The 13,214-nt window shown below is 39.0% G+C and overlaps 1 long non-coding RNA gene across 1 annotated transcript in view; it reads right to left on the reverse strand.

The window, feature by feature from the left end:
- LOC114013728 (uncharacterized) overlaps positions 1 to 13,124 on the reverse strand; it is a 50,412-nt gene extending 37,288 nt beyond the window's left edge. The window contains exon 1 of the long non-coding RNA XR_003556874.2: positions 12,714 to 13,124. This is a non-coding gene — a long non-coding RNA (uncharacterized LOC114013728). The remainder of the gene's footprint in view (positions 1 to 12,713) is intronic.
- Between the last annotated feature and the right edge of the window lie 90 nt (positions 13,125 to 13,214).

Raw genomic sequence — 13,214 nt, forward strand, 5'->3', positions numbered from 1 at the left:
GCCCTGGATGGTACAATTAAATCACTGTTATTATTATTACTGCATAATATTATTATATCTGCACTAACAAGATACTTGGCTGAAGGCATAATTGTACAGGCACGTTCAGTTTTGGTTTTAAATGTACATTATTAAGCAACTGTGAATAGATAACTATTGGCAGATGATCTTTACAGAAATGGCCAACAGCTTTCATAAAAAGAAGTAAAAATACATTGTCAACAGAGACATTAAACTCTGATCTATGAAATATTTTAATTAGCATTGAGGCTTTTTTTTTCCTTTTTTTTCTTTCTGTCTTTTTTTTTGTGTGAGGAGACCTGAAACTGATTTCAGGTTCTGAAGCACGACTACCCACATATTAACCAGGTGTATGAGTTGAATTTTTCTTACAATTTAATCAGCAAGTTGAAGAGGTATTAAGAAAAGCAAGAATGCAAATTATTTTGTCCTGTATTTCACCTTTCAGTCTCACCTTTGTGATACTGCTATGAAACGTACTCCAATTGCCAGCAACTATGGAGGACCTGGATTTTTAATGTCAGGGCTGCAACTAGCTTTCCTAATTCAGACACTCTTCACATAACGTAAGGAATAAAACCAAGAACGTTTCATATCCTAGCTTATTCCCCACCTCATCCATAATACAAAGGGCATGTCTGAGACTGAGATTGGCTTCAGGATTTACTTAAACCACTAAGTCAGTCAGGATAGTGTAAAAAACCTTTCTGAATGAGCTAGTTCTGTTGGTAAAAGTGCTACAGTAGATGTAGCAATACTGATACTGATAAAAATGAGACACAGTTTGACTCGCTTGGAGATTTACAATAAATATCACTACAAAAAAATCCCCTCCTAAACCAGTTTAAGATCCATCTGTACCTGTTTATCGGTACAAACTCTTTAAAGTTTCTTACAGAAGGATGAATACTAGAACATACAAGGCCTTGATGCTGGTCCTGGTCCTGAAGGTCAGAAAAAAAAGAAAAAAAAAAAAAAAAAAAGAGCAGTCACACCATCAGGGAGGCCAGTCTGCAGCAAATCCTTAGAGATTCTGTAATTCATACTGTCAGCTACCTATCAGGTTGGTTGCCATAGCTATAGCTCCTCGGTCCCTGCGTACTGCAGTAATACAATCTTGAAGCCACAAAGGCATGAAAACTGTGGAGATCTGTACCAGAGATAAACAGCCAAGCCTTTGGGTGTTTTGGCCAGCCATACTATCTTATATTTAAAAAAAAAATTAAAACCATAAATTAAAAAGAACTTTTATTTTGCAAATGCCTTGGATCAAGGACTGCATGCCATTTTCTCCCAGGTTCATAATTATTTTCCCAGTGTATACAAACTTCCCATTCTAAGGAAAAAAAAAAGATCAGTACTTCGAAAGAGTGAGACTTTCAGAGACAGTAAGAACTTAACAGTAAAAACTGTCTTGTTTTGTCTGCAGGCTTTAATTCAGACCACTTTTCAGGACATATTGTTCAGTAATTTAAAAAAACCCCAAACATCTCCCCTAAATGATAAGACTGTAAATTATGGGTTTGAATGGCTTAAGTTCTAATGCAATAATTTTACTGTGCCTGGTGGAACTGTTAATCAAAAATGTTAAAACACTGTCCAAACCAAACAAAATTCTCTAAATATTTTTGGCCATTTTTCTGGCATTGACATTTCCACTGATATTGATAGAGCTGCACCAATTTATAGCAGCATTCAGCTCCCCTAAACCCAAAACAGTATCTCACTCATTTCATAGTATTAAGTGATTTATATTATCAGCTACATTAGTGTCATTGTGTTAGTTGTAATAAATTATGATAGAAGCTACTTTTTTTGCTCAAACTCCCTCTTTTGTAATAGTATTTTGAAGCAGTGATACAATATATTAATGTAGTATAGATTCTTAAGCATGCAACCTCATACCTATGGATCAATTTGAATGTCACATCACACATTTTACTTCTTTTTATTCCCTAAACCAGAAAATACCAAGCAATTTGCCATGGCTACTAAGGAGATGTTAGAGCTCAGAAGCTAGATAATGTTGAGATAGCTCATGCTGGAAGAACTAATAGCAACATAAAAGCCAGAGCACAATCAATGAATACATTATTAACGATGTTTTCTTCTCAAATCAGCAGATGGACACTGAAAGGCTCAAGTGACTGGTAATGGGATACACTGCTTTTCATCTGAAAGCATCTCTCCAGATCTGCCTCATGGTGATCGTAACTATTTGACAGGTATTCAATAGCCAATATGTAATAACAGGTTTAGTCTAGCTTTTCTTGTGCAATCTGGTTAACAAAGTTGGCATGCTGTTTTCAAACTCAGAATTGAGTAGGCCAGAAGACTTGGTTATCCTTTCATGTCTAAAGGTTCAGCCCTTCAAAACAAGTTTGAAACCCAGATGCAAGTGGGACAATGGATTTACTACCCATATTACATTTGTTCAGTGGTTGGTTTCCATCGGTGTCTATTAGGTATTTTTATAATGACTAAATTAACTTTTAAACAAAAAAAACCCAACAAAAACCAAAAAACAAAGAGAAGAGAATCAACCTGAGATGAAAGGAAAAAACAATGTAACGAGACAGACTATTGCTTTCACAAAGCTCGGCATGAAGGACGTGTTCACGCAAGAAACAAGAATTTTCAGTAGTGATACAAAGTATCTGTATTGTCAAAAAAGCATTAATAAATTGATAAAAATCAAGTGATTGTAACTCCCTTTTGCAGGGAGCCTAGAGAAGGCTGGCAGCTACTTTTTGCAATAAAACTTGCCATGTTCAGTGGTCTCCATGAGAATTTAATTTATTATAGGGTTTTTTCATGTTTACTGAACAGAATCACACTTACGTTTTCATGGAACCCAACTGAAATTAGTAGGGTTTCAAACCAGACCCAAAGGCTGCCTATATCACCTGGAATCTGACAGAAAAATTGGTCATAATATAGAAGCATTTTTCCTTTCAAAAGAAAAAAACTATCAGGGTATATTTGGACAAAGCCTAGCAATACTCATCTGAGAAATAATTAATCAGTTGTTTTCAAACATAAGGTCAGCATCATATGAAAGTGTTTTTAATGAGATTTTTTTGGAAAATGTATTAGGCATGAAAGGGAATGTATGTGGAAAAGAGCTGAAGACATTTAGCTCTAGGTCATTGAGCTGTTGAATCAGAATTGTTATAAATACAACTATCTTATTTCCTTGGTATCCATGGACATTATCTTCAAGTCTAACTTCTCTCAGCTCAGTGAAGAACATGCAGACAGATCTTAAAGACAGGATTCAACCCTTTAGGTTAGATATGGCTGAACATGTAACAAATCTCTATCATTTTATACCTATACAATCCCATTACAATCATACTTCAATAGAATGACTGGAACTTTGTATTTAATATTTGTAATCACTGTTCTTAGAATCACAGCCAAGATTGCCTCCCTCTTTATTCTAGGCATTGTAGAGACAAATTGCAGTGAAGATAGACAAGAGATATAAAAGATATGAAAAAGAAACAGAAACACAGAGACTAACTTGCCAAAATCACACTGCAAATCAGTGGTCAAATTAAGAATAGAATCCAGATCTTCCAAACTCCTGTCCTTTGCTGAGTTCACACAGTGTTCCCCTGGGCTTTTTCTAAGATATTTTTGTTAGCCATCAGTGTTTATCAGTAGCAATTAATGTTAGACTATAAAAAGACCTTTTAAACACAAAGCAAACAAACTTACCACTTCTCAAAAATCTACTTCCTCTGTAACATTTACAGAACAACCAAAAAGTTGGCTCAGAGACTCTTGAATGTACCTGCTGTACCACACATATTCAAGGTTTACTCAAGCCAACAACAGCCTGTTAGGTAGCTGTATACAGCATACCAGCTTCTGCAGCAAACAGCACGCAGGAACGCAATGGTCAACATCATAAATGATCAACCTCAAATGACACTAGGACCCAGATACAGCTGAGCAGCCTGGAAATGTACAGTCAAAGCTTGAATGACTACTGAGCCTTTGCATCTCATAAGTAATGTATACATAGTGAATCTTCTTTTTAATCATACAGCTTTTGATCATTTTCCTCTCATTCTGGCTTCAAGCCTACAACTTACACATTTAGCTGATCTAGCATTTAATTGAATAATACTATTTATGAAGCATACTGTTAGGGAAGTATATAGCAAAACCAGACCTTTCTGTGAAAAGGACATTTCCTTACCAGCATTTCACATACAATGCCATGATACTTCAGTCCAGAGTTAAAACCTCTGGCTGGTTCCATAATACAAGTAAATTAAAAAAAAAATAATCAAAACCAAACACCAGTCTTAAAAGATTAGCTATTAGCTCATCTCGTTTGTAACATTTTAGATAAATATTAAAATGCCTTAAGATATTTAGCAGAACTAAACTTCAAATTTAACTTAGTAAAGTAAGTTGCAAAAATCCACTTAACTTGGGGTGAGGAGTAGGATTTCTACATAAATATATGTAAAGAATCTTTTATTTATATATCTTGCATAGAAGCATTGAATGGTTTGCATGGGAAGGGACATTTAAAGTTCACCTAGTCCCCCTGCATTACGCAGGGACATTTTCAACTAGATCAGGTTGCTCAGAGCCCCTTCCAACCTGACCTTGAATGTTTCCAGGGATGGGGAAATACATACCTTGTCTCATTTATTTACATACTTTATTTACCTTATTATCGTTATCCTCTTTACATATATGAAAGAGGCCTTAAAGTGCCATGGAGATTATGGACAGGCAGTTGCCAATCTGCTTCTTTTATATGCTAATAACAGAGATTTTCCATTTCAATGTATAATGAAAAGCAGTTAACTTTAGATCAAATGTCTGCTAATTTTTTCTCTGAAACAAAAATAAAGGAGTCCAGGAAGTAATCTGGGCATTTATTCTATAGATTAAACAACACAAGATAGGCAAAAGGCTGCCCACAAAATTATCTTGGCACCCCCTGTGAAAGGAAGGGAAAAACAGCTCTCACAATTGATTCCTTAATCAATGTTACATGTATATGGAATATTTCTCTAAACAGCCAAGAAAAGTATGAACAGAGAGTCTTCTGATAAAATTGGAAAGAAACACGTAGGATAGCAATAAAAGCAAAAGCAGAGGCATACAGCATGCTGAAGACACGAACCGTTTTGTGGAAATTAAAATCTGTAAGAACAGCTGTGAGTAATCAGCTCTGCTCACGTCAATAAATGGCATTTTCATGGATAGGAAAAAACTGTGGACAGCAGAAGAAGAGCATAAAGTTAAAAAAACCCTGAACCTCTTTTCGAAAGGAATGTATCAAGTATAACAATTATGCATCATGCTTCTGCGGAAGGCATGCAGGCAAAAAATCTGTGTCAAAGGCCTTGGGTTTTGACTTCCTAGTAATTGTCTTCCCATGTTATTTTCTCTCAGTACTTTTATTCACCTGCCTGGTGTTCAAAAAAAATCCTAATATGCCTAAGAAATGATATAATGAAATGATACACAACTCATACCTATGCAGAATTTTTTAAATAAATACTGAATGCAAGATGCAGACAAAGTTAACTTTGGGGCAAAGTCTGTACAGGCATACCAGACAGTTAGTACACAGCATGATATAAATACAGATGGAAGAGAAATCTGTAGTTAAGTTTGCCTAACACTTCCTATTATAAGGTTCTAGTTTGAAATGCTTATAAACTTTGCCAATGTTTAATTGCTCAGTCTAAATTCTTTTGGGGTATCTGTTTTTTTTAAAACCTTCAGTAAAAATGGAGCTGACACCTTCTAAAATGTGACTAAACAAAAATATTCTGGTTTGCTGAAGTTGACAAATTCTTATGACTCTTATGTTGAAAAACTCAACCTAGAATGATGGCCTCGGGATTTTTGCCATCCAGTAGAATCTACAGCTGAATTACAGACCAAGGCTCCCAAGATAACACATAAGGAGATTCTGAGTGCATCTATACCATCAGTTTGAATCATCACCTGTTTTGCTCCAAAGCCCTCTTCATTAGCATTCACTCTGTCTGCGCATGCTTGATTATTCCTTTGAAGCAAAATAACAAGGCTTCCTCTCAGACAAAACCTAGAAGCCATTCAGTAGCTAGATAAAGCTAGATAGCTCTAGGAAATGGTTTGAGTACAAAGTCTCCCTCCACTTGGTCCAATCCTCCAACATCATCCTTGCAAGCCTTTTACCTAGCATGCCCCTGTAACATGCCTCTCTGGTAACATGTCATAGCAGCAGATAAAAGAAGCAGATAAAAAAAACAATGCTTGCATCATACTGCTTATCTTGGACAAACAAAAAAAGGGTATTCATTACTAAAGAATTGTTTAAAATTGTTCAGATGTCTCCTGTGCAAAGATAGACTTCAAGGTGGCAGAGCAAGTCAGTGTGGCAGAGGATTCCAGACTATCACAGCTCTTGAAGAAAGGGGAACCCTGACTGCAGGAAACACCCTGACCACCGAAAGAGACGTGGTAGGGCAGCTTGATGCTGAGGGATTGCAGTAGAGTCCCAGGCAACGATAACTAAAACCAAACTTTATCCATCTTAAGGTACACAGTAAGAACCGGCACGATCACTGGGTGAGCACAGCAGAGGAGTGGTATTTGTGCTGCGTATGTACAAGGCTGAGGAAAGGCCTGCAGAAGACTATGAGGTCGCTCTGAACACCGCACAGTATAGACGCAGGCAGGCAGCCCTCGGGCGAGCATGTCAAAAGCTGTGTTGATGGAAGCTACTCCTTACGTTCTGACCAGGAAGCAGGGATTGCTCCTGAAGCAGATCAGAAATCCAGTGGATGCATCATCTGAGAAGGTGGCCACTTCCTAGCATACTCGGAAGCAGATCCTCACGCATCTACAAACTTATGGTACTTGCAGGGTTAAGTCCTGAGTATGCCTTCCGAGTATGTCTTTCAACTCTTCCCACACTGAGATAAAAATACATAGCTATATTAGCTATGACAAATCCTAAAAAAGGCAGAAAAAAGTATGAAGTGTTGAAAGAGAAAATCTTGTATGGCATCAACAGGAGGTACAGTTAATTGGATCTCTTCATTCGTTCTATAAATACCAACTTAAGTAAGATAAAAATGAAAATGTAGGAGACTTAGCTGCAGTCACCTTTTTGTTACTAGTCTCACTCATCTGATACAAAATTAATCTTCCCTTTGGTATCATGTGGGAAGAAGGAATGGTAGTATGTGAATAGGAACATTGCACTTAATGCAGCAAAAACTGTAATCAACAAAGACTGCTAAAAATTGCACCAAAACACACCGTAATAACACTCAAATTGGATACAAAAGAGAGGTGAACAATCAAAAATAAACTTGTCCCTTATACCCTCTGAATACTGGGCACATCCAATACATTTTAAACAGATTATAATATTATATTTTAAAGTCTCTCTCATTGTAAATACGAAAAGTAAGCCCACAAAAAACAGTGGAAACATAAAAACAGACATCCTAATTTCACATATGTTACCAGCAGAGTTGCACCTCTTTGAGTTTATTTTCCTGGAAAGATTCAACTATATGACATGCAGGAAAATCTTGCTTTTTTGATCTTTTTATTTGTTTCACTGAGGCAGAAGAAGATCAAGTGATTTGCACAAAATGTTTTAATGTTATTATTTTTGTAATTCCCATCTCTATGGAATTTGGGTACCAGCACACAAGTGCATTTTGATAGGAACTGGCATTCCAGATAAAACAAATGGCTCATCTGGCTTAATAGCCTGTCTTTTACTTTGACCATCATTTGAATTCCTACGTGTAGGTCATTTTAATACTTAATAAGCACTGTGCAAACTCTGGCCACAAACATGTAAAATGTTTTAGCTATCATTAGATGTTATTAGATATTTTTGTTATATATTATTTGTCCAGAACATTATTGAATATCAGTAATGATGCCTGTTATGGTTTAACTCCAGTAGGCAGCTAAGAACCACACAGCTGCTCACTCACCCCCAGTGGGATAGTGGAGAGAACTGAAAAGGTAAAACTGTGAAATTTCATAGGTTCAGATAATGACAGTTTAATAATAATTTAAAAAAAAACAAACCATCAAACAATGCCCAGCCAGTCCCCAAGCAATGGCAGCCCTCACCACCCTCGCCACCCCTCTATCCAGTTTTATTGCTGAGCATGACATCACGTGGTATGGAATACCCCTTTGGTCCATTGGGGTCAGCTGTCCCAGATATCTCCCATCTCAGCTTCTTGTGCACCCCCAACCTACTTGCTGACGGGTTAGCGTGAGGAGCAGAAAATGCCTTGAGGTTGTGTAAACACTGCTCAACAATAACTAAGACATCCTTGTTATTAACATTGTTTTCATCACAAATCCAAAACATAGCTAGCCCCATACAAGCTACTATGAGGAAATGTAACTCTATCCCAGTCAAAACCAGTACAACGCCTCAGTAACATTGTGTGAGTTCTCCATGCTCATCATTTCTGTTTTTCATGCTCATTTTGAAATTAAGCTGGCCCAAACCGAAATCCAGAATCAATGTGCTAATGAATATGGACAGTAGCTACTGACAACATCTAATACTGGGCCAGTTACCAGTCATATGTGAAAACATTTCCAACTGGTCCAGGGGCTCCATTTAAGCTCTGGCTTGAGCACCCAAACCTGGCCTGCTTTGTCAGAGTTATATCTGTATCCAGCCCAGTCTCCTTCCAGCATGACTTCCTGACTGAGCTTCGTAAATGGTCCTCAGGCATACATGGGAGGTAGTCTTGTCTCTAGCTCTGGTCTCCTGGATGAACCTTACACCTATGTTATAAGTAGTCCTCTCTTTGGGCTTGTCTCCTGTAAGCCTGGACTTGCATTATGGATAGTCTTGTCTCTATTCTGGTCTTCGGCCCTGTCTCCTGTTGTTCCTGATTGGACTTCTTGGACGGACCCCTGACTTGTTATCCTGCCTTGTCTCAGACTCGTGACTATCACCATGCTGACCCCACTGGGATGGCACCCTGCCCAGAAAGGCCCTGCCTTTGCTGCAGCCACTCTCCACTCCCAGTTCTTTCTCTCTTATGGAGCAGCTCCACTCTTGCTGCTCCCCAATAGAAGACTCATAAGTAAGCTGACATCTGGCTTTGCCGATAAGCCTGTAGGAGCTTACTGAAAAGGGGACGTAACATGAGCTTTCAGTACTTACCTGAAGGAAGGAGAGTCCTGAATTTTTAACAGAAGTGAAAACTCCTAAAAACATTTTCTATAATGCTATAATTGCCTAAATAACTGATGTTATTCGCTAAATTAAAAATAAAATCTTATCAATTTTTTAAACTTAAGAGGCAAGAAAGAATGAAAAGGTTGAAGAACAGACAAAAATGAAACATCTGTATTTCAATGCAATGCTTTCACATAGTCACTGAAAATTCTTAAAGCTGAGATTTAGATACTACAGCTAGAAGGTATCCAATACTGACACTACTACATGTATGTATGATTGTGGTTCTGAACGCGTACCTCTGGGTCTGTGTTAAGTGATGCCAATAATCACCATTTGTAACTTTGTGGTCACACACAGGGCTGAAATATCATGTTGTTTACATGCACGTAAGTTCTAAAATTTGACATGTTACTCATCACTTCAAAAGAGTCTGAATTAAATACAGTTTTGAATAAAATTTTTTGTAACCTTTACAACACAGCAGATCATGACAGCAGGGTGTCCAGCACGCAGGGATATTAAAAGAACTGAGGAAAATTAAAGCCTTACAATTTAGCTTGAGAACAGCCCAAGAATTCTTTAATGTAATTCAGGATAGGCAGAATAAATCCATGGTAGCGGAGAAGGTCTCTGAAAGATGTTTAAGGTTTTTTGTGAAGTTGAATATACTGGCTTTGCAGCTTTTGATGCTAGGTTGCATAGAAGCAGAGTCTATTGCAGGGGCTGATGAAGCAGTTTATTCCCTCAGTTTCTTCAGACATAATCCGGCAGTTTCACTAATCCTGACAGGAAAGTTACCTTAACTAGTAGTTTGGCATGCACAAGCATGGGAAAAATTCTTAAATCTCAACCCATCTATTCCAGTCTCTTTACTGCCAGTGGTGCTTCAGTTTTCAGTTCTCTCTTTACATCTGACACAAGAGTGCCAGAAAACAGAAGAGATCTGCTTCAGTCAATAAAAAGTGTTTTGAGAAACAGCCTGCCAATGTTTGACAATTATGTATGATGATGACAGTTCACTGGCTTCTCAAACCTTGTCCACAAGCACAGTTGCACAGCTTCACTTGAGCCAAGTTAACAGCTTGCTAGCAAAAGGTCTCATTGTCTTCCCTGCTCAGTTAGCTTTCTGCTATTTTCACAAGTTAAACAAGCATATCACCTAATTAAACTAGAGAGAGTGCATGGAAAGCAGTAAAATCATACAGCTGGGGATGGAAGACGTTATCCCTATCACAGTGACTGTGATCTATTCAATAAATTCAGGCCAGAGTGTGACTGCTCAACCACTGTTTAAAGGGATTTAAAAAAAAGAGAAAAAAAAGAATATTCAATACAGCTGGAAAGGACTAACTGTAAATATTCCCTTTTCAGTGGCACAGTGGACATGTGGCCCAGTTTCAAGCTATTAAATATTATCCAAGCGTTTTACACAAGACTTGAAATTATTTGGTGATCCAACTTTTGCAAGTTTAGACAATTTAATCAATACAGTAAAAACCCGCAAATTGGTAGCTATGCTACATGCATTAGTTTTTGCTATTTTAATTACAGAGATAGCCTAATCAGCCTGAATCTGTTCTGGTTTTTGAAATCATCTAGTTTGCATGAGACATGTTCATATGTTAATGCAAATATTAATATAGTCCTATTCATGCTCATATTACATCACCTTATTTACATAATCCTACTCTGTAGCAGTATAATTAGGCTCTCAGTGACATACCACTGTAGCAAAAATAAGATTTCGTCTTAGCACCGCATGAAGATGGAAGTCAGTTGTCTTATTCTCATATTTTGTGAAGACACTAGAGTATACAGATGGAACTATTTTTCTTGCAAATCACCTCCACCCACTGATTATTTCATATAATACAGCAGGCCTTGAGAAACACAATTGCTTTCTGTTACTGGTGAATAAGACTCCCCAGCAAGTGAGGTGAGGGGGAGTCAAGTTTTCGCAAGAGTTTCTACATCTGTGGTCACAAAGAAAACCTCCTAAATGTTAACTGAGTCAGTGCCATCTTTTGAATGTGTATTCGGTCTGACATATTGATTCAATGTTTCCCAACCAACAGCAAAATAAGGACAGACAATTTTCACTGCTGCTATTCAGATGTACTTGGGTAACGATGCTGACAGAGTTTTTCCATTATTTGGAAAAACTACGAGCACTAGCAAGCACAAAGGAGGCCAAGAGCCAATGAGAAACTCATTAAGCTGCTTAAACTGATCTAAATCTAGGCTGTTGAGGTCACATCCCGCCCCCGCCACATATTTCCACCCCCTTCCTTCAGCCAATGCTAGTGTTTACAGAAGCAGGTGGTGGTGCGCCAGTTCAAGGGAAAAAAAAAAACCCACCAAACAACACATCACTTTGGGTGGAGAGTTTTCAACCTGATCAATTCTGTGAACTGGTTTATGGAGCTGCACAGTATCAGCACCAGTGCAGAGGAGGGAGATAGGAGCATAACGGCTGGGAATTAAAAGTAGTTTAAGTTTCTATGAAACCGAAACGTACCAAAGAACTGGAAGCCCTCATTTAGCCTCAGCTGTACAAACCCCTTCATACACAGATCAAACTCCAGACTACAGATGGAAGTGACTTCTTTGCCTTACTGTCTCTTATATTGTTCAAAATCTGTATTTTTCTGTTGGTCAGAAGTCTCGTTTATTAGTAGTAACTCATTCATGACTGGCTCAGAAGCACGATGGTGATAACTGTACTTTGTTTCTAAATCCTCAAACCAGAGAAGATTAGGGAAAGGATAAGAGACAGACATAATTTGTTTTCTAGCACTTAAGAAGCAGGAAAGCAAGAGGACTAAAGCAAGAGGAAGCAGCTCTCCATAGTCAGTAGTCTTCTTTGCAGTGCCTGGAAAAGGGAAAGTTTCTGTCATTTCACCACAGCAAAAGCAAAGTGTTCAAATATAATGGATGTAAGCTGATGTTAGATACCATCACATGAGACACAAGTGGTTATTAGAAATCCCAGTTCCTAAAAATGAGAGCACAGCTGCCTGCTCATGCTGGTTTTGATAAACTTGGATAAGGAAGTAAGATCAGTTTCACTTTTATGCTCGTATTTTTCAGGCTGGAATTTTTTCTGTCCTTTAGTAGCACAGCACAATTATGACTTGAAAAGAATGTCCAACTTAAATTTTAAATGCTTTATGTCTTGGCATTATTATAATTATTAGTATCCCCGTGCTTTTTCCTCAGCTAACAGCAATTTGGGGCTTAATCTGGCCATGTTTGTAAATTTTCCAGGAGAAGTATATGCACCTTACTCCTTTTCCCCCTCAAGAGGATTGTTCCGATTTTTGCATTCTGGCTTTGAAAGATTAAAAAGCGATTTGTTTGGGAAAAAAAATAACCTCTGCTATAGGTGGGCATTGTGAAAAAAAGCGCACCTGCACCCAGGCTTTTAAAAATAAACAAGGAATAAAGATACTGCTATAAAACCAGGCTGCAACTACGCAAAGCTCACCTTTTCCTTATCCATATACTGCAAGCATATATTGAAGTCCTCAAACTGATGATGGCCACACCGGATTTGTACGAGAGGGCCAGCATGCTTCAGCTATGCCCTTGCACGGGTTTATTTTTTTTCTTCCTTAAAACACTTGCCGCTCTCCAGCGACCGTCTCCCGGACCCCGCCCGGCGGTCCAACCTTTCCCTGCATCCCCAGCGGCGGAGCCCGTCCCCTTCACTCGGGAGCGGGCTCCGGGAGGCAGCTCAGGCTCGGGGGACTGCAGGGGCGGCCGCTTCCTACGGGGCGCCACGCGGCTGAGGGAGATGCCGCCGGAGGCCCGGCGCGCTGTAGGGATCTCCACGCGCCCCGCCGCTTGCCCTCAGCGAGGCGGCGGGCTCGGGCTGCGGGGGCGGAACAGCTCAGCCCGCCAGGCCCACCTCGAGGCGTGGCTGGCGCCGCGGGGCCCGCCCCACAGCCCGGGCGGAGCGGGAGGAGCCCCGAGCCGAGCCGGGCCG

The sequence above is a fragment of the Falco peregrinus genome, chromosome 1 (genome assembly GCF_023634155.1).
Source record: "Falco peregrinus isolate bFalPer1 chromosome 1, bFalPer1.pri, whole genome shotgun sequence".
In the NCBI taxonomy this organism is placed as follows: Eukaryota; Metazoa; Chordata; class Aves; order Falconiformes; family Falconidae; genus Falco; species Falco peregrinus.